The sequence below is a fragment of the Lycium barbarum genome, chromosome 6 (assembly GCF_019175385.1).
Source record: "Lycium barbarum isolate Lr01 chromosome 6, ASM1917538v2, whole genome shotgun sequence".
NCBI lineage: Eukaryota > Viridiplantae > Streptophyta > Magnoliopsida > Solanales > Solanaceae > Lycium > Lycium barbarum.
In genome coordinates this window covers 84,945,041-84,969,404 of record NC_083342.1, presented here as the reverse complement: position 1 = coordinate 84,969,404, position 24,364 = coordinate 84,945,041, and the positions used below count along the sequence as shown (strand labels likewise).

General features: G+C 32.6%; 2 long non-coding RNA genes across 2 annotated transcripts; one reads left to right on the top strand and one right to left on the bottom strand.

The window, feature by feature from the left end:
* The first annotated feature begins 9,580 nt into the window (after positions 1 to 9,580).
* On the top strand, positions 9,581 to 14,156 carry LOC132644490 (uncharacterized). The gene is made up of 3 exons (XR_009583862.1): positions 9,581 to 9,749; positions 11,194 to 11,253; positions 13,896 to 14,156. It is a non-coding gene; the product is annotated as an uncharacterized LOC132644490 (long non-coding RNA).
* Positions 14,157 to 20,459: 6,303 nt separating this feature from the next.
* LOC132644491 (uncharacterized) lies at positions 20,460 to 23,958 on the bottom strand. The gene is made up of 2 exons (XR_009583863.1): positions 23,131 to 23,958; positions 20,460 to 20,752 (listed from the first exon to the last, which is right to left on the bottom strand). It is a non-coding gene; the product is annotated as an uncharacterized LOC132644491 (long non-coding RNA).
* Positions 23,959 to 24,364: the final 406 nt, after the last annotated feature.

Below are 24,364 nucleotides of genomic sequence, written 5' to 3'. Positions count from 1 at the left end.
TATAGCCTGTTTGGTCAAATTTATTTTTCCCCCAAAGGTACTTATTTTTTCAATAAGTGCTTATTTGAAGAAAAAAAAAGTGAGGTGTTTGGCCAAGCTTTTGAGAGAAAATAAGTGTTTCCGGAGAGTAGCAGAAGCAGTTTTTCAGAAGCTAAAAAAACAATTTTTGCCCAAAAGCACTTTTTTGAAAAGTATTTTTGAGAAAAATACAAATAGAAGCACTTTTTAAAAGTTTGGTCAAACACTAATGACTGCTCAAAAGTATTTTTTTAATTAATTGACCAAACACAAACTGTTTTTCGCCAAAAGTGTTTTTTTGAAAAATACTTTTAAAAAAAAGTACTTTTTAAAATAAGCTGATTTTAGAAGCTTGGCCAAACAGGCTATTACTCTCAAAACTATCAAAAATCATGATTTTTTTCTTTCGGTAACAAAGCGTATATATTTATTATATTATTAATAATGAAAGAATGAGTAGGCAATTGGACCTGCTTAAATAAGTGGACTACCCCTAAAATTCAGTCCAGATTAATCTATTAAATGGGTACTTTTGAAAAATTAGGTCTCAAACAAGTGGTAAAAACCACAGAAGAAACAATTACAGTTAATAGTGACCATGCTACTTTTAGGTTATTATCTGAAAATGATTTAGCCCATTATAGGGAAACTCATAGATTTATGCATATTGGGTTAGTACAAGTTGCATTTAAACCACTTACATTAAGAGGTTTACCGGAAAGCTTTATAGCAGCTTTACAAGATGGTAGGAACCGAAATTGGAAAAAATCCCTCATAAGAACAGTTCAAACCAGTTTGGCTTATGGCCCTGTATATTTTAATGCTTATCCTAATTTGCAGGTATCTTTATAGGATGATAATTCTTTAGACGTTTTAATATTAAGTGTTAAATTACATGGCTATGATTATATGCCTGGTACAAAGGTATATGTATATGTTATAGAATATATTTTAAACCATTATATACTATGAATCCTATGTGTAAAATTATGGATTTAAAAAATGAAACTATTTTAATAGAGACTAATTTTGACAAATCCAAAGTTGTTACTCGAAGACCTATCAAATGGGATGAAATTGATTTTCCCAAAGAGTGGGTCATAGAAAGAGCAGCACCTCCTCAAAATAATATAAATACTGATATTTCTGAAATTGAGCAAGCCCTAAGTGGGACTATTAAATTAAGATTTGATGAACCTCCATCTTTATTAGATAAAGCTGAAAGTCATATCATCAGCACCATATCTAGACTAACTAGATCAAATTCTTCATGTCATTCTTATACTTCACCAGTTGATTATATTGCTCAGTCTCCATCTAGAGCTTCTACTTCTCAAATTAGAGAAACTGATAATAATAGAATCAGTAGTCTTAAAATTGATCAAGATAATATTGTCAATGGTATTCAAGACACTAAATTAACAGCGTCTGACGTGGATTTTAATGATATTTAATGGATCAAGTCCAAAAAATTGATTTTAGTCGGGGATCACCCGCAAGAGAAAAAATTAGTAATGAATTTTATATGCCCATATGGGAACCATTTAGAAAATGGTTTTTCCAAAGTTTTAATAATGATGAGAAAACATTTTTCCAAGAAGACTTCTATAAGGATCTTTCCAAAGTCAATACAATCATATTGTTTGTCCCTTGGTTCATGGACTAAGTACGCAAGAAATTATATTTCGATTTTAGAACGAGAATATAAATTGACTCGTGGAGAGATTATTCATACTATATTTCCTCCACAACAATCTTTTCAAATTGGAAAGGATGACAAAGTTCTTTATTTTGCAGCTTTTTCAAAATTATTTAAAAATGATACTTTACAAGTTACTGCTATACATATTAATAATATGTTAAAGCAACAAAACTATGCTAATATTTACATGAATATTTTGGGTGAACAAATTCTTTCACTACATGATAGAATTGACCGACTATTTTCTCATATAGAAAAATTACATGATTCTACCCTTAATAAGGGAAAAAAGCAGGAAGTTGTTGGTACTCCAAGTTTATAGTCCCCATCTGAAATGAAAGATTTTAAATTAAAACTTTTTTCAAAATTAGAGCAAATGCTTGATGAGAAATTTAAAAATTTAAATATTAGTCCTTTGATAGCAGAGGATGATGATAATTTTCCTAATATGGATTACAAGGTCAAGGTTGCAGCGGATATTAATAAAATAGATGAATATTATGCTAATATACCTGCTCAAAGGATGCACTATTATCCTAGGCCTACTCCTTAAGATGTCTTATTAGAGGTGCATGAGCATATTATTACCAATAGTTATAGTGGTAAAGAAATCTATGAATGCAACATATATGATTATAGTGAAAGTCAGATTTATTATACCATACATAGAATGTTGATGTATAATACAATAAGTAAGGTTAATAAAAATAATGAGCGAACTATAGCAGATATGATTATTGTTGGTTTTACTGGCCAATTAAAAGGTTGGTGGGATAATTATTTAACCCAAGAACAGCGTGGTAATATTCTGAATGCTGTAAAAAGGGAGCAAGGAACTTCTCAAGCACCAGTTCTAGTTCCAAATGTTGTTTATTCATTGGTTATTAATATTATAGAGCATTTTTCAGGAAGATGGTCGGATAATTATGAGACCATTAGGAGCATGCTTCATAATTTAAGATGCAAAACCCTTACCTCATTTAAGTGGTATAAGGATGTATTCCTTTGTCGGGTTATGGAATTACCTGAGTGCGATGACACTCATTGGAAATCAAAATTTATAGATGGATTACCCGCGTTTTTTGCGGAAAGAGTTAGAAAAGCTCTTAGGAAAGGGGAAGCTAGTATCACTTATGATAATTATACTTATGGAAAGTTAATAGGAACATGTATGTAGGAAGGTTCAGCCTTATGCAATGAGATCAAGCTGAATCGGCAAATTAAGAGACATGGTCTGAATGAAAGACAACAATTAGGAGAATTTTGTGGACAATTTGGTATGGATATTCCACAAACCAAGGCACCTCATAGGCGCAAGACAAAGAAGAAAGATTTCCAAGTATGGAAAGAGAAACGCTTGCAAAAAGAAAGCAAAGCGGAAAAAAGAGTTCAAGAAAAGAAAGGATTATGTTAAATCCAAAAGCCTGTTATAAGTGTGGCAGTGTTGGTCATTTTTACAAAAATTGCAAAGTTAAGGAAAAGATTAAGAACCTTGATATTGATGATGACCTAAAAGAATCTTTATACAAGATTTTATTAAATTCAGAACCGGAAGATTCTGGTCCTGAGTCTGATAATTCGGAGGACTCTTCATCAAATGAAGATCTTAGAATTCTTGAGAATGAGGATTATACCTCTACCAGTTCAGATGAAGAATGTGCACCATGTCAAATGGGACAGCCATGCACTAGCAAGGGTAATAAAGAAGAGGATGTTTTTTATAATCTCTTCTCCCAATTCCAAGATACTAATATCAATGTTTTAGATGGTAATAACCTTGTGGATTTATTACTTAGGTCCCAAATTAGTGATAAGGTGAATGCAGCACCCAAGAAGCTAGAAATTCAGACTGGTATTCAGATATAAGAATCACCAGGTCCATACACCATGTCAGAAGTTAAAAAACTTCTTCAATAACGGAGAAATATTATAACTACTCCAGCCGCAACCCAAGATTTGGAAAAAGAGATTGATAATATCAAACAGGAGATTCCACCCTTAAACAACATAATATGATTTTAGATGAGAGAATATCTAGAATCGAGGATAGGGGGAAATAAGTTATGGAAATCCCTGCAGATAATATTGCAGAACATATATCTGCGGAAGGAAGTAACAGTAAAGAAGGAAAATTTCTGAAAACTCTGGAATTTATTACTTCGCAAAAGTTTTTTTTATAAAAGTTACTCTTTTAATTGATTATAATTTCAAAAAAGAATTTACTGCTTTAGTTGATAGCGGAGCTGATTTAAATTGTATCCAAGAAGGATTAATTCCTTCAAAATATTTTTATAAAACTACCCATCGTCTTAGATTTGCTAATTGATAGAAAATGGGAATTACCTTTAAATTACCAAAAGTTTATATTTGTCAAGACAGAGTCTATACACCAGAGAGTTTTGTATTGGTAAAAGATATTTCCAATCAAATGATTTTGGGAACCTCGTTTTTTCAAAAAATATTTCCTATCTAGAAATGGGATACAAAGGTATTATAGAAACCTTTGAAGGAAAAACAATTGAATTTCAGTTTATAACTGAACCATTTTCACGGATTATAAATGAAATCAAAGATAGGTTGATGAATAAACATCAACAAGTCAATTTTCTAAAACAAGAAATATATACTCTTAATATTGACGAGATTTTGCAAAATCCTAAATTACAAGGAAAAATAGATTTTATAAAAAATCATTTTCATTACAAATTTGTAGTGATCATCCTAATGCTTTTTGGGATAGGAAAAAACATATTGATACTCTTCCATATGAAGACTCTTTTTCTGAAAATAATATCCCTACTAAAGCAAGACCATGTTAAATGAATTCTGACTATTTAGAATTATGTAAAAATGAGATTTCTTCTCTTTTACAAAAGGGTCTTATAAGATCTTCAAAATCTCCATGGTCATGCACAACTTTTTATATTAATAAACATGCTGAACAGGAACGTGGAGTTCCTAGATTAGTTATTAATTATAAGCCCCTTAATAATGTTTTAAAATGGATTCGATATCCGATTCCTAATAAAAAGGATTTACTGGAACGTCTCCATAATGCTATTATATTTTCTAAATCTGATCTAAAATCGGGATATTAGCAAATTCAAATTGTCGAAGCAGATAAATACAAAACTGCTTTTAATGTCCATATTGGGCAATTCGAATGGAATGTTTTGCCATTTGGATTAAAAAATGCCCCTTCAGAATTTCAAAAATTATGAATGATATTTTTATGTCTTATAGCAATTTTATTATTGTTTATATAGATGACATTCTAGTATTCTCAAATACTATAGAAATGCATTTTAAGTATCTTAATATATTCAAGAAAATTATTATTCAAAATGGTTTGGTTATATCTATACAAAAAATGTCTCTTTTCCAAACAAAAGTCAGATTTTTAGGTCATAACATTGAAAAGGGAAGAATTATTCCAATTAATAGAGTATTGAATTTTCTTCTAAATTTCCTGATATTATTACTGATAAAACTCAGCTTCAACAATTTCTTGGAAGCTTAAATGATATTTCCCCATTTTATAAAGATTTGACAAAAGATACATCTATTTTATATGATAGATTAAAAAAGATTTCTAAACCATGGACTGATGATCATACCCAAGCAGTTCACAAAATCAAAGAGAAGGTTAATAACCTTCCTTGTCTTACATTGGCCAATCCTAGTTGGCAAAAAATTATTGAAACAGATGCCTCTGATATTGGCTATGGAGGGATATTGAAACAATATTCCCCAGAAGGGAAGCAAGAATATTTGGTCCAATTTTATTCTGGTAAATGGAATAATAGCCAGAAAAATTATGCTACTGTGGCTAGAGAAATTCTTGCTATAGTAAAATGTGTTCTTAAATTTCAAGGAGATTTATGTAATCAAAAGTTTTTAATAAAAACTGATCGCCAAGCGGCTAAATTTATGTTTAATAAATACTTGTAAACATGATGTTTCTAAACAAATGTTTGCAAGATGGCAGGCATTAGCCTCATTTGATTTCGAAATTCATTATAAAAAAGGGTTAGATAATATTTTCCCTGATTTTCTCACCAGAGAATATTTGAGTTCATAACTCTTATTCATCTTATTTGCAGGATGAGACCGCAATCTAGCCCTAACTCTAATAAAGGAAGGGGAGATAGAGGAACCACATCTAAAGGAACAGGTCGAGGCACTATTCTAGCCCAAATGGGAAACAAAAAGCTAATAGTTGATAATATTGCAGGATATTCGAGTAATAGCAGGAGCAAATTACATATGAAGAATATTTGGCTTTTATAGAAGCCCAACAGAAGAAGGATAATATGACACCATCATATTCCAATGCCCTCACCGATGATAATCATGAGGACACTAATTCATATGAACAGAATGATAACAGAGAATTAATTCTCATAGAAAATGAAGACCTCCAATGGAGAGATGAACCTTGGCAAATAATGCAAAGGTATTTTGATGCAGGATCATATGCTGCAATCACTTATAAATACTATATGAATTATGAGCTAGTTCTTTCATCTTTAGGATCAGCAGAATTTCAACATTTTTACCCTGCTACTAGCAAAAAAGTTTATAACTTTTCTAAAATCATTTTATGCAACTATTTATCAAATCATGCAAGAGGTTATTCTCAAGAATCTCATCCTGCAACTCAACACTTGAGTATGCTCATAGCCAATGCCTCTTTTCGAAGCTTCAGTCAAACCAAATGCAATACTTCCTCCATTCGCCTGTCTCCAAAAAAATAGAGGCATCAACAGAAATAGCAAAGACCTAGAAATCAGAATTCTCATGGAGTCCTCATTTCTCCTTCAACCTCTTCTTACATAAATTAGTAATTTCATATAAATGTCACTAACGAACGCCGATAATAAGTCGGCTTCGGCAATTTCAAATAACAAAACAGAATCAAATTCAAAATAAAAGTAATCTATCATGTAACTTACAGAACTACCGATAATATGTCGGTCTTGCCAATTTCACTTGGATGATGTATGAAGTGTTTCAGATTAGGAAAAGGAAGGATTCAATTTAAGAGAATATATTAGTAACTGAATTATTGGAAGAAGAAAAGATTAGTAACAAAAATCTCACATTCATTGAATCATTGTGAATTCGTGATATATTTAACATTTTTGAATATCTAAACAAATGTTTGCAAGATGCCAGACATTATTAGCCCCATTTGATTTCGAAATTCATTATAAAAAAGGGTCAGATAATAGTCTCCCTGATTTTCTCACCAAAGAATATATGAGTTCATAACTCTTATTCATCTTATTGGCAGGATAAGGCCACAATCTAGCCCTAACTCTAATAGAGGAAGGGGAGGTAGAGGAACCACATCCAAAGAAACAGGTCGAGGCACTGTCCCAAATGGGAAACAAAAAGCTAATAGCTGATAATATTGCAGGATCTTCCCGTAATAGTAGGAAGCAAATTACATATGAAGAATATTTGGCTTTTATAGAAGTCCAGCAGAAGAAGGATAATATGCCACCATCATATTCTAATGCCCTCACCGATGATGATCATGAGGACACCTATTCATATGAACAGAATGACAACAGAGAATTAATAATTCTCATAGAAAATGAAGACCTCCAGTGGAGAGATGAACCTTTGCAAATAATGCAAATGTATTTTGATGTAGGATCATATGCTACAATCACTTATAAATACTATATGAATTATGAGCTGGTTCTTTCATCTTTAGGATCAACAGAATTTCAACATTTTTATCCTGCTACGAGCAAAAAAGTTTATAACTTTTCTAAAATCATTATAATTTTTTTTTCTCTCCAAATGAATGGGGAATAGGTACTTTAAAGGAAAAGGATTATATCCATCTTGAACATAAAATCCCAGTTAAATTTAACTATTGGGATTATGTTGAAGACTTTAATAAAGTCTTTTTATATGAAAATCCTAATAGAAAACATTCATGGTTTATAAAAATATGTGCCAATGTTTATAAATAGGGCATTCCTAATTGGTTTTGTCAATAGTGGATCCATTATGGTCCAACTGTAAAAGATTTACTAGAACCCTTTAAAAGTTTATATACTGAATGAGTTGAAGTTTCTCCAAAGATTAATAGAATAATGTTGTTAGAATTTTAATTTCTCTAAGTGAAATCAAAATAAATATTCCAATTTGTTTGTCAATTTAAGTTGGTTTTGTAACTTTTACAAGGATGAAGAATGATTTGATCCTTAAGTTAGAAGTGCGACACAAACATGATGTATGGTTATAAATAAATATATGGTTTGCCATTCTTTCTCAAAAATTTAAGATATGATTTGGACTAATCAAACTCTAGAAGATGATATGTGGCGTGTCACAATTACGGTGTAAGTAATTTTTTTTTTTTTTTTTTTATAATTTCTCTTTGAACAAAAAAGCTTGACACTTCCTTTGATTCCAAATACTAATGGAGTTGAGTTACAAACCATTTAAATTCTGCAATTATTTAAGGCCGAATCTATCGGGAGACACTTGTGGTTGACAGTTTTTTTCACTTAGACACCTCAACTAAATCTTGTTTCATTTAGACACTTGTGCTAGGGTCAGACTGTGTCATTTAGACAATCTTTGTTGAGTTGGCAGGTTGTGTAATTTTCACACAAAACAGGCGCGTGAAGGACTTAAATTTTACAATTTTACTTTTTTTTTTCTTCTTCCTTCTCCTTCCTTCCAATAGTTCCTCTACCATAAACCACCACAACGCCACCACCATCCTAACCGTCTCCTTCTCTTCTTTCTTACTAACAATACTTATCAAATTCCCCTTCTCTCCTTTGTAATTCCGATGCCAGAAACTTTCACAATGGACATTCACCGGCGACCCGTAAAGCCCTTTTACCCTTCCGACGAACCCCTCAAACCCACAAAGATTCCTCTATCAAAGCATTAGATGCACTTCCATTACCTTTGTATCTCACAAATAGGTTGTTCTTCATCATGTTTTTCTCCGTTGTGTATTTTCTTGGCGTGAGAAAATCCATAACAAAACCCCACTCCACTCCACGTCCTTAATTTAGAAAGCATCTAAAATACACTTGTGCATAGTGATAAATCTCACTGGCATGGATTTCAGATCAATCCCCTTTTCTGGGGTTCTGCGCTGACTTCGGCTTCACCATTACATATGAAGGGAAAAAAAATCCTTATCTCAAGTCAATGTGCTATTATTATTGAATTCTCTGATCACAAGATACATGAATAATAAGAATCTTTTGATCGCCGCTAATTTTTCCTAATTATTCGCTATGGTTTCGTTGATACTTCAGTTATTTATGATTGACTGGAGCTCAGGTGGCTCGCCCACGGAGCTCCGGCAGAAAAGGGGAAGAAGGGGAGGGATAGGTGGGGTTAGAAAATAGGTATTTTCATTTATTTTTTTGCTGAAAATAATTTTTTTCTTTTTTCTTATAATTTATTTTTAAATTATTATTCTGCACCCAAATGCCACATGTTCTCTTTTAATTAGTCATCATGCCACATCACCCGCAAGTGTATTGCAGACAATTTGTAATTTTAGCTGATTGTCAAAAAAGTGTTAAATTGAAACAAATTTAATGTAATCTGAGTGCTCAATAGGTGCTAGTCTTAATTGATGTGTCTAAGTGAAAATTCAACCACAGGTGTCTCCGTTCCATGCTACTATTTCTATTTTTATTTCTACTAGAGAGGAGCAAACAATGGAATGACCAAAGGCATTTCAGTCATTTCATTACAATTATAAATCTTATTATTAAATATCAAATACAGTCTCTCCGCGTAGCTATCTCACTTCTACAAATACATAGGACTTTTCTAGAGACTATCTCACCTCTACAAATACATAAGACTTTTCTAGAGACTATCTCACCACGACAAATACATATGACTTTTCTAGAATCAGCGGTCCTAACATAAATAAATTATCCCTATCCATTGGTTTCCATCGCTTTTATCAGAACACTTCCATACTCTGCAACAGATCAAAAACCATTCTCATCGGGGTCTTCCACTTTAGGTAAGCACTTTCATTCAATCCCTTTATGTTTCTCTCGATTTTTGTTTAATCTTCATCAAAATCTTCCAACTTCTATCTAATCTTCATCAAAATCTTTCAACTTCTATCTGATCTTCATGGCTGAATCTCATGAGATAAACATAGATTTCTCTATAAAAAAAGAAAAAAAGAAAAACCAGTGTCTAATCTTGAAATACAGTGTTAAAATTAGTTTTGTGGCAAGAACGTTTGTATATAAATTGATAATAAGGTGAGGTGAGTCGCAACTGATATTTGTAGTTTGAAATGTTGTAAAAAGTTATGGATTATATTGCAGGTTACAACTTTGTGTTTGCTCATCTTTCATATTTTTCCCAAAATTTCTCTTTATTTTTTTATCATTTACCTTTGTTTCCTTGCTTTGTGGTTTCTCTCCGAACTTCCCAAACTCAGGGAGCTAGATATTTTCTTGTACATAAATAATCTGGTGGTACCTTTTCTATTGGATTGTAGAGATGATTTTTCGAATGCACGAGTAACTTTTGGTATTAGCTTACTATTCAATTTTTCCTTTAAATCGAGTAGTACTCCAAAATCATCTTGTGTATATTGATTTTTTGCACTTCGAATTACTCAGTGCATTCTATAAATATTTTTTTTTTCTCTAAAATATGGTAGTATCAAACCGAGATAATACTTTAACATCAAACTTATCCCAAAAAAACAAATCAAAATTCTTTTATTGACTAAAGAAGTGACCAAATTTGCAGAGCGCTCTTTTTCTACCACAAGACATGTCATTGTCTTGCTTGACTTACTTATAGACTGCAAGTAAATAAATAAAGATAATATAAACCATGACAAAAAACCTATTGGTATTGGTTCATATGTAACAAAAAATATGAGTATGTTCTTATTAGTAAGTCAACTTTGATGTTCCTCCCAAAAGTCTCTTATATATATGGATCCTAATTAAGTCGCTTAAAATAAATGAATGTTATATCAATGAAAATCAAGCTTGCATGCTAAAGCATAAAAAACCATATTTCTTAATTGGCAATATGTTGTGTTTCTACTGGCAGTACTTAAAAATCATTACTTTATCCCTTTCACATTATGATTATATAACAATGCCTTAACAACAGAGATTTGTCTAGGATAAATAATACACCTTTCAACTTAAAAAACACATTGTATTACATTTACAATGTAGTTGTGAGATTGGGAGTAGACATCCGACTTCTTTTCAATAAAAAAAGAATAGCCAAAGCAGCCCAACTGGCTGGTTAATCTCAGATGCTGGATGAACAATACCACCTATTACTTCCATTGCATCTTCTCCATTACTACTCTTTTTATCAAAAAGTGTTACTTGTCTGTCTGCCTCATTTTGTTATCTTTCTTTGAATATAGTTGTCTATTATTTATACCTTTTTCATAATCTTTTGTTTCATTTCCTTTACAGTTTCTGCTCTTCGTTGTAACATCTCTTTGTTCGTGGATATCTGTAATATTTCATTGTGTGGTAAGTACCGCTCATCTACTTACTTTCTTTTTCTATTTTTGCCTATTAACTTCTTCGTATTATGAAATAGCCGACATCTATATCTATGCCACACTTTCTTTTTTGATTGTCATGTATGTCCAGTGAAATTTTACTTACATGCCATCCATTAATATATTACTGATTGATATGAAATATGTGACTAAATTTTGAGTTTATTGCTTTTTCAAGTCTTCATAAAATATTCCAGCCGCAGAATGTCAGGTAGTATAAATCCTAAAATGCGTAGACCTTTGCAAAAACAAATTTTGACAAAAATTCTAGGAGACGCGAATTATATAGATTGATACCACCTGATGAAAAAGAGGCCCTTTTGGCACAACGTCGAGCAAAAAGAGCTGAATTGAAAAGACGACGCTTCTCTGAAAGTTCAATCAATAATGATTCAACTAATGCATCATCTTCTGGTACTGCTAATGTTTCTGTCGAACAGAGTTCTCTTATTACGAGAGACTCATCGCTTCTATCAGGAACAAGTAGAGAACCAAACTCTCATTACATAAATATAATATTTTATTGAAAATATCACTTACAAAGTATTAGCGTAGGTGAACTCAAGATTTGTTTAAAAAATTCTATTAAAAACAATATTACTTACACTTTTTCTAGATTAATATCTGCTCATTCTAGAGTTTGCATATGCAAGGTATGGTTTCACAGAACCTGGCAGCTCAAGTAATATGCAAGCAGAAGTCACTTATGTTAAATTAAAAGATGTACCAAAACGTCAATTTGGTGGGGCAAAAAAATTTGAATATGAACCACCTGGATTTTGTTGGAGCAATGGTTCTGTTCATTTAACTTCACATGAAATTCAAACAGAATTAAAAAATCTTTATTTGGGAAATACTGAGGAATCAAAACATTTTTGAACTTACATTAGAACATACAATAACATATTTGTTTTTACCTCCCTTGGAGTAAATTATGACAAATATTTAGCAAAAAGGAATAATAGTATTTATACCTTTCGAGTTCAAGGGCAGATGTATCATTTCATAAATGACTTGATTCCTACTGATAAAAAAGGAAAAAACCTCCAGTTATAATTCTTTGATAGTGAAAATGAAGTAAGAAATTGAATGGCATGTTCAAATAAACTGAACGAATATATTGTGAGATGTTTGATGGATATATTAAAAATTAATCCGTACTCTATGTTTTTGAAATCTTTAATAGGTGTTCCACAACTATCTGATTTTTACATTGCACTTAAGTGTGATGTTGGTTTAGATCAATGTATATATAACTTACCAAATGTACAAGAAGTTGCGGGGATATGGGTAGAACAAGATATTAATAACTCTATTCCTATGCCACACATTCGAATATATACAAAAAGTGATAGAAGTCAGTTAGTAAATTATTATTACGATTGTTATGATCCATTGCAATATCCATTGTTGTTCCCATATGGTCAAAATGGATGGCATTGTGGTATTAAGAAAATTAAGCATTCTAATAATACATCAATGTGAATATATTGTGAGAAAGAACAATTGCCGAGTGTAATGAATATGTGCTCAATTGATGGGCTGCTTGATATGGAAACCGAGGTTATGCAAGAAGGCAAACGAAAAAGAGACACTATTTCTTGTCGTGAATATTATTGTTACAAACTTCAAATTAGAGATGATGAAAACTAATTTGATGAAATATAATCTTACATTCAGGAAGATTATTCCAACAATACGTAGTGGATGAATGGATAAAAATTGAAAGCCAATGATTAGACTTTCCTTCTTTTAATCTAGATTTATTCAGAGTTGATATATTACAAGGAATCTTAGATATTCTACAACGTGGGGAAAGAGAAGCTTCACATATAGGAAAACAACGAATACTTCCACTCAGCCTCACAGGAGGCCCAAGAGATATGCGTAGACGGTATATGGATGCTATTGTATTAGTGCAACATTTTGGGAAACCTGATATATTTTTGACTATGACATGTAATCCTTCTCGGCCTGAAATAAAAGCAAACCTTTTGTCGACAGATGAACTACAAAATAGACCTGATTTGGTTAGTCGAGTGTTTAGAGCAAAATTAGAAGAATTAAAGAACAACATACTAAAAAGACATATATTTGGTAAAGTTGCAGCATATATGTATATGGTGGAATTTGAAACCACATGCTCATTTTCTTATTATAGTTGATGAGAAATACAAATTACTAACTCCTGAAGCATATAATCGATTTGTATGTGCTGAATTGCTTGATGAAAGAACAAACCACTATCTATATTCACTTGTTATGGAACACGTGATGCATGGTCCTTGTGGTAATTTGAATACAACAAATTCCTGTATGAAAAAAGGGTTATTGTAAAAATAAATATCCAAAAGTGTTTGCAAAACAAACAACTAAAGGAAAGAATTCATACCCAATTTATAGAAGACGAAACACAGGAAGGAGTGTGAAAATTAGAGGACACTTTCTTGATAATTCATCGGTTGTTCCTTATAATTCATATTTACTTTGTAAGTTCAATTGTCTTGAATGTAGAGATTTGTTCTGATATTAAAGTCGTTAAGTACATTTATAAGTACATTTGCGAAGGACATGATAAAATTGCATTTCATATACATGCTAATGACACAGACATGGAGATAGATGAAATAAAAGAATACCAATCTGCCAAGTGGGTGTCACCACCTGAGGCTGCATGGAGAATATTCACTTTTCCTATCAGTGAAATGACTCCCAAGTGTATACCATCTTCAACTACATCTTGAAGGACAACAATTTGTTTCCTTCAAAAGTATAGACAATATTAGTAAAATTGTAAATAATCCCATGATTGAAAAAATAATGTTAACTGAGTTTTTTTTTAATGAATAGAGTAAACAAAGATGCTATGGACCTGAATTTTATTATATCGTGAGTTTCCAGAACACTTTGTATGTTCAACAATAAAATGTGGATACGTCGTAAACAAGGAAATGTAATTGGTCGTGTTGTGACATGTCATCCAACCGAAGGCGAAAGATACTATCTTAGACTGCTTTTAATGAATGTAAGAGGGCCAAAATCATATGAAGATCTGCGAACTGTAAATGGAGTGCATTATAATACATTTAGAGAAGCTGCAGAAAAAAAGAGGACTATTACTTTGTGATAGTAATTTGGTAGAATGCATGTCTGAAGCTACAAGTTATCAAATGCCATCCAGTTTAAGGCAATTATTTGCTGTTGTTGATCTATTGTAATCCAACTAACCCCAGAGAATAATGGGAAAGGTTTGAAAGCCCAATGTCCGAAGACTTCAAGAAGTTTTTGGACCTAAATGCAAGGGAAATCCGTTTCAAAGTGTTAAGAAATATTAATGATATTCTTCATTCAATGGGCCATGATATTAATGAATTTGGACTAATTCTAGAATTTATCAAACCATCTTCAACAACAAAAGAAGCTAAAGATGTTCATTACGAAAGAAATATCACTATTAATGTTGAAGATCTATTATTGCAAAACAAATTAAACATTGAGCAAAAAAGGGCTTACAATATAAATCTTGACAGAGTATTTGCGAATAAACCAGGAGGATTCTTTATTGACGGTCCTGGCAGGACTGGTAAAAGCTTTTTATATCGTGCTTTATTAGCTACTGTAAGACACAGAGGATCTATAGCCTTAGCAACTGCCAACCCCCCCCCCCCCCCCCCCCCCAATTCATTCTCTTCGCAGCCCGTCACCCTTCCCATTTTCAGGCGATGAGGCGACATTGTTAGGGTTTGGTTCGCACCTTCGGTTCTTGACAATTTTGGGCTTATTTTCACTAATTGTTTGAGGGTTGTTGGCCTTAACCATGTGCTTTCATGGTTTCCAGGTTCAATTCCCTTCGAATATTTGTTTTGCTATCTAAATTAATTCCTAGAACTAGGATGTTACTCGGGTTTGATTGGGTTAAGGTTGCCATGGGCAGGGTCACGAACCCTTGGCCATCTTGTGCACCTTAGCACCATAAAATCAAACCTAGGGGAAATTTCCTACATCAAGGTACACGAATTGGGGAGTTTATCCCATTGTACTAATTAGTACAACAATACCGTTGGAATATAGGCTGTTTGTACTATTTTGATTTTTTCAGATTTTTATTTGATTATTTGGATAGATTTTAGGCTACAAATGAGTTGTATTTTGTTGTCCTGTATGGAAAATTTTGAATTATCTGATATAGGGTACAATTTTAACATTTTATGGGGGGGGGGGGGGGGGGGGCTTAGGATGAGGTGTCCATTCTATCCTAGGATTCCCTAATTTGGAAAAAAGCTATAAATATCAAGTTGAGGAATTGGAAGAGGGACCTTTTTGCGAAAATTAGAAAAGCATCGGCTAAAAAATATAAAATATATACAAGAAATATATGTATGAAAAACAATTTTTAGAATATATATATATTCAACATATCTAGATATACAAGAAGAAAAAGAAAAGAAAGGGGATTTTTTGAGGATCAAAAGGGTTTAGTGATTTGAAGTTTGAAGTCTCAATCGTATTTTGGTCTTTAGGTTGCCTCAATAAAAGGTAAATCCCATTCTAACCCTCTTTTCCTATTTCCAGTCTTGATTATGCTTTTTTAAAAACTTGTTTACCATTTGAAATGCCATGAATGCTCAACCTAGTGCTTAATATTGTTATTTTTGTGTTTGTTTTGCTATTCAAAGTCATAAAATGAGCTAAGTGTTGGATAATTTTATGCTAAATAAATATTATAACATACTAGTTTGAAGAATAGAAAGAAAATGACTGAATACGGGGGTCTAAGTTTTCTTAAAGTTTATTTTTAAGGGTAGTTAGTTAGATGTCTATGACAAGAAGTTTAGTTGGCTATGATTTGTATTTGAAACTGTAATATCATAATATCATGTTTTCATTTTAGCTTTGTGTGTTGAAGTAGTGGTGATTTTTGGAGACTGTTTTGATAGGATAGGAGTATTTAGCTTGATTTGTGAGTAAGACACAGTTGTTCTGAAATCTGGGAATTACTCCTATGTTTATTTCTGTTCCTAGACTCTATTTTGCCCATGTGTAGTTGGTATGATTCTCTGTTAGTTGCTTAAGAGGGCACACTTGTTTGATATACTGAAAACTGTTTTCTTTCCTTCAAAAATAAGTCATGAAGCTTTTTGTTTAAAACTTGAAAAAAGTGTTGCTCAGAAGATCCAATATGTTGAAACTGCCTTTTTGGTTTGAGTTTATGATATGTTACTTTCTTTGTTGTCAAACTGCTAAAAAATGGTATACCCTAGTGCCTAGTGCTTGATAGTTTGATTTGGGTTGGCATACTTACAACTTTCTTCTGTGAAAATGATCTTAACTCATCACTATAATCTAGTTTTTGTTAATTTGAAGTCTTGAAAGACTGCTTAAGTGTTTATATTATTCTAAATGAAAACTGAATAGCTTGGACTGGACTTGCTATCTTGTTTGAGTAGTTTAATAGGAGTAAAAATGGAATTTGGTGTTTGTCTTAAAAAGATTTTGAAACCTAGGAGGTGTTATGAGAAGTTGATTAAAGATTGCGGTCTATATCTGCTAAAAATGAGCTTTCATCAGTTTATGGGGGATTTATTCTTGCCTCATCTGAGATTTGCATAGTTAGAATTTGAAAATGGCTTTAAAGGTGCAGAACTTCTTTGAAATGCAACTCTGTCCCTCTTTTATTTAAAAATAAGCTAAAATATGAACTTGTTTATCCTATCCTGGTATAATCTGCTATGTGTTTTGTTCTTAGTGCATCTTCATGACCTAGGATAGAGGTCATACACTCTCTAAGTCCCCTGCCTTAAATTTTATGTAGTTTGATATGATGTCTGTGGAAAATTATCTAACCATGTGACTGAAAATGGGAACTTGCCTTGAAATTAAGTATCTAGACCAAACTATGTTCATCTAGGTGCTGTTTGAGGACTATTGTGATCTATTTTAGATGATAATTGTCTCTGAATGTTATTATTTGCTTCAATTTATAATTTGACATTCCTCAGAATTTGTCTTTTGGAGATTGAGACGGTGACTAGCCAAGTATGGCCTTTGAGGATTAAAAGTTGTAAAAATGAACCTGTTTTGACCCTAGAATGCTAAACTATGACCATAATATACCTTGAAACTTGTAATTCTGATTGTTTCATCCTAAGTCTAAAAATCAGAGACTAAATGGAGCCTATTGATGCTGAGAACTTCTAAAATGTACTTTAACTTCTTATTTTTGACATTTGATTTTCAAGACTACAGGGAAAGGACTAGTGTTCTTGACTAAAAAATAGACTAATGGATCTAGAGAAAGGATTAGTGTTGTTGGTGATTTTATCCTGTTCCTACCCTATGTCCTGTTTGTAACTTGACTGCAGTGTCCACATAAGTTGCCATTTGTGTCTTACACTGATATTGCTAATAGCTTATTCAGTTTATTTGTTTGACATGACTGCTTAGTAGATTAAAATGAATCTTAAAACTGAAACCATGCTTAGGTGATCCTGTTTGCACTTGATTTACTTATAATGTTTAGTTACCTAGCCTTGTCTGTTTGTTTGAATCAAGTCTTGCCACTGAATCATCTCCTGCACCTAGGATAGTGCCATGAACCACTTTGTCTCAGTTTTGGAATTCTTGAAACCTGTCATTCTTCCTACTTGAAGTTCCTTTTCACCTCTGATTTGCTTGTGACTTACAAACCATTTGTCTTGTCTCATATTGGTTTGTCACCTATGACCTTAATTTTGCACTTATATTGCTTATGGACTACTTGGTTCTCTTTACCTAATATGATCACCTGATAAACTAGGTGTAGGAAATCTAAACTAGGACTAAGGCTGTTTAAAAGATTGACTGTGATACTTGCTTTTGTGATGCACCTCCCCTTGTCATTTGCCTGTGAAATATGAGATTGTCTCATATGCATTCTTCCTCCTTGCCAACTGTTGAACCATGTTACACCTGACATTTCATTCCTAGCTTAGGATAGCATTCATGCACCCATTGTGATCTTCATATGTTCCTACTTATATATGTGGCTCTTTTGTGCAAGTTCTAGACATAGAACAAGCTTATGGTGTCCTAGAGACTCTGTTGATTATACTTGCTATATGCTGAGGTGATTTTGAGGGGCTAGAAATGGCTAAAGTTTATTAATTCAAAAAATATATAATAAATAGATAAAATAATAAAAAAATGTACGAAAAATATAAAAACTTTAGAAAAAAATTCCCAACGCATCACAACATATCTTGACTAAAGCCTGGAATGCTTGTTAAACTTACAAACCTGCTTATTTAGTATTTGAAACTGCTTCAGGTTAAAACTAGTTTAAAATGGCTTAAAACTCTGTTGTTAAGTCTATCTGGATCACTCTATGTGTCCCAATAGAACCCTGCTTGATTCCACATCGGTGTTTGGGCCTATTTGCTTAAATTCTAGGAATGAAACTAAGCTAAAATTATCATCTTAAGACCCTGCACTTAGGCAGAATTCTTTCATAGTATTAACATTTAGCCTAAAACTGGTATTGGATCAGAGTTGACATTGCATATATAATGATTATTGGATCCTTTGGTATGTCATGCCCTATTTTCAACGGATTAAAACTAGTTTACAACTTATAGGCTACGTTTTCTCTGGTTTTGAAAAATTCTCAGAGTCGCTACCTAATTTTAGAAAATATTAGGAAACCATTTATAAAAAAGTAAACTCCATTTTTTAGTCTTTGAAACCTGTGAGATTCTAGGTAGGGGTTTTATTTACCCCGAGGGGAATGTGTTAAGCATTCCTCAGAGCCTATCCGAAGACAGTCTTTAAACTTAGCTTAATTAACACTAGAGGGGATTATTTGATTATTTATTATTACTTATTTAAGGAATTGCAGGAAAGAAACCACTCTCTCAAAACTATTTGTATAAAAAAAAAGGGGTTTTGAAGTAATTATAACTATGTGAGTAAATGCATATTTATAAAGGAAGTAGTTAATGCTAATATATGCGTGACGAAATATGTATGACGTTTATTTTATATAAGAATAGTATGTATAATATAGAATAAGGAGACATATATATATATATATATATATATATATATAAGAAAATAACGTATATATGTGATATGTATTCATGGGTAACTAAAAAATAGTTATTGAAGACTATATAGATGCATATAATGTAAAGACGACCAAGAAAAAAAAAACAATGGAAATAAGGTAGTATATGTATGGTACGTGTTTTTAAAAATAATAGTATGTAGGCATACTCATTGTAAAGGAGAGTAATTAATACGAGTTGTAAAATTATATGTACTAGGCATGTATATTGTTTACAAAAGAATACATGTGTATTTTTGAAGATTAGGTATAAATATGGTTATTAAGGACAGTATATATATATATATAATATAGAGCATGACAATACATATTTTTTATGAGAAACTAATATATACATTGAATATGTTTATCATATGTAAAAATAGTATAAAAGGTATAATTTTAGAAATAGTCATGGAAAATATAATAATATGTATAAGTACCGTGATATATATAAGTACACACATAGCGTAAAGATGATTGGATGAAAAAAAATAAAAAAATAAGATATTATATATATATATATGTGTATAAACAAAATAGAGTATGTACCTTGCAGTCTTGTAAAATAGCTTGGGCCACCATACTTGAGCCCTCGTATAGAGTTCTTTTATTAAACTTGCAGATTGAGCTGCTCAAAATTAGTATTTCTAAAGAAAATGATTCGACCTTATGTTTTGAAAACCATTTGAGCCGGTGCAATGGAGCTAAGTTTTATAAGAGAATGAGTTTTAGCTCCTAAAAGGCGTGTGTTTTAACTCTAAAACTTCCTGCACTTGAGATATAAAAAATTAGGCATTTTTTACCTTTTAAAGCCTGTGTTTTGGGGATCTAAAAATCTGCATTTTTCTTATATATATAAAAAAATCTACTCCTCTGTTTCTTTCGAGACATGACATTCCTCATTTGGAAATCTCTTCTCTGCTGAGTAATATTCTGAAATAATCTATTGGGGGTAAACTAAATTTTTAATAAAAAGAAGTCTTTAAGTTTTTAATCCTTAGTTAAAAAAATGTTTATAACCTGCAGGGTGCATAAACAAAAGCAAAAAGAGCAATTGACGATCACTATTCTAAGTACTAGCTAAGTCAAGATTAATACCCGAAAAGGGGAAAAGGAGCTAACGTTTAAACTCACTATCATACTAGTTCACCCACAAACAGAAAACAAATACACTACAAACATACCAAAGAATGTTAGTCAAGAATATAAACATGTATATGAGCCGATACAAAGGTGTAAAAATTTGAAGAGAGGAAGGAGGACAGAGACTCTTGACGCGAAAGTAGGAGACAGCTAGACACGAGCAAATAAATCTGCTGCTGGCTGCTCTCTAATATGGGCAGAATCCGGAGTTGCCATAACTCCTAATGCTCCCAAGGTTCCTCTTAAAAAAAAACAGGATAAAGATAAGGATAAGTGATACCCTTAATTGATCATAATAATGCCAAAATCTAATGAGTAAAACATGCCATTAAGAACAAATAATTTACTAGATTTAGCACCAAATATTCAGCCAACTTTGGAAAGAGTTCAACCCGACTTAAGTAAACGTCTCAAAATAAAGCAAACACACCATGATTTAACTTATGCGCATTATGCGCCGAACCTAAGCTCTACAGTATTTAAAAGTTGAACAATTTTCACACCTTTACGTGTAGCACGTCTCTTACTTACAGAACCATTATAGGCAACCAAATGAGTTCAAACAATTCTAACCAAACCAAACATTTTAGTGAATAAATGAGAGTTAATTGTTATGCTAGGCTATGGTACTTCAAAATAGGTTCAAAATAAATTATGTTCGGCTTCCCAAATCTATAATACTTCCATGATGCTATATGAGTGATCAGAAAAGCCAACACACTTATCATCCCATTAGCAAACCAGTACACAAAGAAACACCTTCACAAAAGGAAAAGAGATCCTTTCAAGTTCTTAAAGCATTTGTGGCTCCAAGTTCTAAAACCCAAAAATTATAAGTATGTATTTGCCAAAACAAAAGCAAGTTGGGCAGAGAACCTTATTAGCATATTTTCACGCACACAACAACCTCCAAAGTAGCACAGCAAACTACTGCTCCCTTCAAGAAATACTCAACGCGTGAACAACTATTCTTGTTTATTCTGGTCATTTCGTTTGAGATTTGGAAGAAAAAGTACCCGAGACTAGTTCTACAATGATACCATAACTCGACCGGTGCTGCTTTTCGGATTCTGCGATACATCAAAACCTCACCGGGAAGAGGTTGATTCTTGTCTACGTCATCCTCTCTTCAGCTGTCTTGTTACTATTATACTGATTTCAAAGAGGAACATGATTCAAATGGTTTTATGCACCCATTTTTAAACTGACGATCCAACTCAAACATGTTCGGGTCTTAAGTCTAACATGATGCAATCATGGCTTATAAAAGACTCAACTGGAGAATTATAAACAGGCCATTTGATTGTTCCCACAGGTTCACATTTTTTTTTTGAAGACCTTATAACCACAACTCTTGAGAGAAATTAGTTCTATGGACTTAAATCAAATCCTAATGATGTACCTCAACTAAAGACATTGGACGACAAAAAAAATAAAAGGGTCCCAGGACTCTTAACTCATCAATCATGCTTAGATAAAGAATTTTTACATCCACCATCCTCCCAAAACAAGTTAAAGCTATTATTTTCAATTGAATAAACTCAACTCCATTATTTCACATAGTTTATAAAGCCAGTTGCTCTCTAAATACTAATTAAGCATCTGCTCAAGCGGGAAATAACAACCACAGCTGCACATTATTAGTAAATCACCATGAGCATGAATGTCCTGTTTACTTGGTTCCAACCAAAATAGTAACTTTTTAACCGGAAAACAGTAGCCTTTCTAGTTAAAAACAGTAGCTTTTTAGTTAAAAAAAAAACAGTAGCTTCCTTTTTATATCAAAACAGTAACTTTTCCTTAAAAATAAGGACTTTTTCTCTCGAACAAAACATCACCCTTTTATTTGATCGAACTTAGTAACCTTTTCTTTTCAGTTATAAGGCATCATATTTATAGGTTTCTAGACGGAGTCACGGCATGATATTTTTAGTCATAAGGTCTAAATGAATTTTATAGTAGAGCTTTAGGAAATCGTATTAGCAGCGGCTATGTTATCAACCATTTTATTTAAGCTAACTAAAACAAGGACAATGCTAACCTTTCAATGCCCTCAAACAAATAATGTTTCATGCTCATGTCCAAATGAAAGTAGAAAACAGCTATTTGACACAAACATCTTAATATTGATCCATACTAGAACTGGTTTTGAAGACATGAACGAAGGATAAAACATGATTCAAGCCATCTATAGCTACAGCCTTAATGGTAAAAAGAAGATTACGGGATGTAGACAGATTCAAACTAACGGAAACAAAATGATTATTCGAACCTATGTGTATAGAGTAGAATTAACTACCAACGAATCAGGACATTTGTTTTGACGTTATGATTTATTTTAGCCATTTTACATGCTTGATTTTACATGATAAAACAGTCCCTTAAGGGATGCCACAACAGATTTTTAGACAAGCGACACTACTATTCATGTATTCAGCAAGTTCAACGATCATTTTCTTTAAACGCTAATAGATTGCCATGACTATCTCATGTTTATTTATAACAAATAAAGTATGGGCAGATTCAAACAAGCGAACTCCAAAGAATGCTGAGAACAACAAAACGACTACATTTCGATTTCTACAAAATTAAAGATGAAGAGAAGACAAATGTGATTACCTTCTCCGGGACAGCGAACTGAGGCTATTGTCGTCATCGAGTCTCCGAATCCGCTCGAAGTAGTTTTTTTGCTTAGCCGAGAGCAACCAAAATTATACAACCAAAAAGAACATAGAGTTAAAAAAAGGATTTTCTGAGAACTTAGAAAGAACTATGGATTTTTAGTTATGAAGACTTATGAAAAAGAAAGGTATTTTCCAATTCAACTTTTTAGAGTAAATAAAAGTTTTCTTTTAAATTCTGAGCCTATCTCAAAGGGAATCATCAGCCTTCTCAAAACCTATCTAAAACAACCGTATTTATAGGCAAACGCAGAGGGGGTTTCCACAGCTTCTTCCAGGGGATTTTGCCCTTGAATTTTGAATAAAAAGGAGGGAGAATTCTGAAATTTCAAAAAAATAATAATAATGAAATGATGAACAAAAAAAGTGACAGATTTTCACCTTTTCGGAGCGATTTGAAGGCTAGAGGTCCGAATCTAGTGGTTTCTTCATGGTTTTAGGCTCCAACGGATTGAAACGAGCCTTTATCCTATGGATTGTTAGAAGATCGGCCTAGAAACCCAAAGATCCTTGCGTGCTTCTTGATTAGGGGGCTGATTTGACTTGGACGAGCTATTCCTCGAAGAAAAGGGGAGAAAGGGACAGGGGTTGATGGGAGGCGGCGTCAGTGACGCCGAAATCAGCTTTAACTGATGGTCCGATGGGTAAAGGGTGGCGGCGGCGAGGTGACGTTAGGGTTACGCTTGGATGCTGTCGTTAGGTTTTCTCTTGGGAGAGAAAAGAGTTGGTTTATTTGGGCCGGGTCGATGGGGTTTTGGGTTGGATCTTTTTGGGCCACAGATTTCGGTTTATGAGGAAAAGGGAATTGGCCCAATATTATGGGTAGATGAATTAATTCCTAATCCCTTTTTACTTCTATCAATTAATTAAAATATGCTTCTTTGTCCTAATTAATTCCCAAAAATATACACCTATTGATGCAAGAAAATAAAGACAAGATAGAAAGAAGACACAATTGATAAACAATTGAACAATAACTAGAAGAACTAGTCCTAGTTACCTTCCAAAAGGATCAAAGGCACCTATCTTATGCAACAATCCTCAAGAGAATAACAATCTCTTGCAAATTGAATGATCGAAACAAGGTTGTACAATTTGGAGTCCACCAAATCACAAGTCTCAACTAGAGAGAAAAAGTGCAATATTCATATATGTCAAGATAGGTTCTAAAA